Below are 3,574 nucleotides of genomic sequence, written 5' to 3'. Positions count from 1 at the left end.
TGGATGCTGAAGTCGGGTTGGGTAGGCTTTGTCGTACATACCTGTATCTAATCCAAGATGTACTATTTTTATTTATTCGCTGTGGGCTAACACATTGCCAGAAGGCTCCAAAGTTCGTTGCAAACTAGAGAAAGGACCAGTCAAAAGCACCAATAGTCGACGAGCTTTCATGGTGATTTTTTTATGAAAGGCAAACGGCCTGGAGGCTCACGTGTTGTTAAGTGATACCACCGCCCATGGACTTATATAATATTTATAGTGATATTGCCAGGAGGCTCGAAAGTGCGTTGCTGGCCATTTAAGAAAAAGTACGCTCTTTTCTTGAAGAACCCTAAGACGAATTGGTTTGGAAATACTTTAGTGGGCAGGTGGTTCCACATAGTGGTGGTTCGCGGCAAAAATGTCATGAATGTGGAAGAATCGAGACGAGAGATGTCAGGACCGTAGCAGGTGGGGACCCCTGGTCTCTATCTACCCCTGGAATAAGGCGTGAATGTATAGATAAATTGAGTCTTAAAAACGTTATGCTTTCTCTGTTATTACTATATTACTTTAAAACTGTACGTATTTGTAAAATTAGCAGAAATAAAGATGTAATGTTTTCTAGGCAGACCTATGACTAACAATGTTTGTGTGAAGTCAGGAACATTAGCAAGTTTAATAAATGTGGAAAAGCCAAAGCAATAAGTCGGGATCAGATAATGACAATCTTGTAATAAACAAGCATTCGTTGCTACGTTTTGAGGCAATTTTTCCTAACTTTCAATCTGATAAAAGTTGAATTTGGACGCATATTTACGACAAAATTACGGTTTTCTTCTGAGATTTTTATCTTTTGTTATTTGGGTATTATTTAACGACTCTGTGTCAAACTACATTTCTAATATAACATTATTAATGCAACTTTGATTTTATTCCCATTGGAGTAGAGACTCTTGGGCCGTGGGGTTCACAGGCGCTAATAAAAGATTTAAATTGGCGCTTGGTTGAAAGTACTGGTGACTTCAGAGCTGGGGCTTTCCTCGGTCAACGAGTAAGTATAGCAATACAGTGAAGAATTGATAGCTTAAAATGAACACTGCCACAGAAACCAAACTTTTTAAATTTGTTTTAATTTTCTATATTTCCGTTTTTAATTATTATTATTATTACTATGTAGGTTAAGAATACTGTAAATATTACTTTTTAAATAAATATATTAGAAAGGAAAAAACTATTATTAATAATATTGTGTACATGCACAATATTGTATAATTAAGCTCACATGCTTTCTATTTCAAATAAATTAAAATAAAATAAATATTTAATAACTGTTTTCATTTCGATTTATATAATTACTGTCCACCCGTTTTACTTTCCATAAAACGATGCGACAAAAATGTTCGTAAAAAGTGTAGTGAACGAGAACTTTTTCGAGTGCGTGAAGTCGACGACATTTTACGATAGTTCCGAACTAAGATTACTTTTTTGTTGGAGATCCTTGAGCCGGAAGAATGAGGAACTTTTTCTTGAGAATAATAATTGAGCGATCGTGGGAAATTCGTTTATGACCTTTTTTGTTGGAATTTCAAGTTGAAGTAAACAGAACTTTGTGAGAAGTGAAGTTCGCGAAACTATTTATTTGTAAGGTACATGAATAACAATTAAATCACGTATAAAACAATGTTTTATTTAAAGCCTCCTGTCTTCATTTATTGTAGTGTAAATAGGATTTAGCGTAAGACACAGGAAAAGCACAAGTAAAAACAAATAATCAACATTCAAAAATAACAGCATATCACTAAAGCGTTACACCGCAACTGGATAACTATTATTTTTAAATTTAACATTATTTTATGAATAAAGAAAATATATATCCAACATGTGGACGAAAATATTTTTACCAAAAATCGCCGTGGATATAAAAATTGTAAAAAATGTTTTTCTTGTATTTTTCACGCGTAAAAACACGAATGGAATTCAAATTTCAGCTGGCGTATTTGTTACAAGACATAGTGAATATGAAAAACTACACTGCAAAAATATTGTTTATACGGCAGTAAAATTGTATTTCAATATCTAACTGGAATAATATTTCTACAGCTGTTTATTTAAAAAATATGTATTTGGGTGAAACGCAATTTAAAATATTACTTTAATGGTAACCATGCATTAGAAATCCATGAGTAATAGTCACAAAGATATTTTCAGAGCAATCAGCTTTCTGTACCTAACAACCTGGCACAATTGTATTATAGTAAATCGAACACAGTTAACCGAGGTGGAAGCGGTTCCACGGTAATAAAACGTTAGCATAATACGTATATATATTATAATCATAGGTAATTAAAATATAATTAATGTATTATCTATTTATCTAAACACATATTATTCTTTTGGATAATTTCGTCCGGGATATATACATATACAAAGTAATTTATAATTGTAATTTTTGGCATCATCGTCACCGGCCTCGGTGGCGCAGTAGGCAGCGCGTAAGTCTCATAATCTTAAGGTCGTGAGTTCGATCCTCACCCGGGGCAATATTTTTATATTTGTTGTAACGAAAACTCCGAACATTTTGGATCTTATTTATATACCATGAAAATGCTTGTAATTTAATTTACATGCAAGACAAATGGATATAAACTCACTATAAGAAACACTTTGTTATCTTTATTCTCAATTTTAAACGGTAATATTTATCAGTGATACTAAACGTGTATATTTTATTTACCAAAAGTAAAACTACAAACTTTGGATCACCAAATCAAGCCTGAGAATCACACAGACCGTGAAAGGCGTGTCTGGTTTTTGGTGTAGTTCAAAAGTAGGTTAGTACGAGTATTCTTATAAATTGTAAAACTTCAAAGACATCTCTTACGAGTGAAGCGAGCTGTGAAGCAGTGCGGTGCGATATGGTACGTCGCTCTTGGTACAAGTTATAGAATTCACTCCCGTTTTTAAAAAATCTAAAAATTAAGTTATAGTCACAGTTTTCTCCATTGCTTTGAATTCCTAAAGAAATCGAGGTCCGCAAAAGAACTGGCACATCAATATGGCTAATAATTTTGAGTATTTTTTTTGCGATTTTAGCACCATTATATTCATAAAACTAGTACTCTGTTTATTTAAACTAGAGTAATTGGGAGAAAACATTTAGTTGAGTGAGGCTAATATAGTTTTTTTTGAAGTGAAACTTCTTTAGGCGCATGAGGGTTATTTTTTTATTGATGAAACGCAATAATAATAATATTAATTTCACGAAGATGTGCAGCGTTTTTGTCGAAGAAAAGGGAGAAAGCGATTGAGACCGATTGAGAGAGAGTGAGACGGGCGAATTACCTTATAGAAATTCTATTTTTAAATTTTCGTATTTTATTTTAAAATTAGAGTATTTTATATTTTATGCAAAATAATTTATTGAAATCTCAAATGACGAATTGTAAATTAAAATGAATAAATAAAAATAAAAAAAATAATTTGTATTAATTTTCGACAAATTTAATATTAATAATGACAAATAAATTCATTAAATTCCTAACATATCTTTTCCTCTCTTTAAATTAGTTTGGACAGATATAAAAACGCCTAT

The 3,574-nt window shown here is 32.0% G+C and overlaps 1 non-coding gene across 1 annotated transcript; it reads left to right on the top strand.

Moving 5' to 3' along the window:
* The first annotated feature begins 2,449 nt into the window (after positions 1-2,449).
* On the top strand, positions 2,450-2,522 carry Trnam-cau. The gene has a single exon. It is a non-coding gene; the product is annotated as a tRNA-Met (tRNA).
* The last annotated feature ends 1,052 nt before the right edge of the window (positions 2,523-3,574 follow it).

The sequence above is a fragment of the Pieris napi genome, chromosome 6, assembly GCF_905475465.1.
Source record: "Pieris napi chromosome 6, ilPieNapi1.2, whole genome shotgun sequence".
NCBI classification, from domain to species: domain Eukaryota; kingdom Metazoa; phylum Arthropoda; class Insecta; order Lepidoptera; family Pieridae; genus Pieris; species Pieris napi.
The sequence above is the reverse complement of the archived record's forward strand: the minus strand, read 5'-3'. Positions and strand labels throughout refer to the sequence as shown.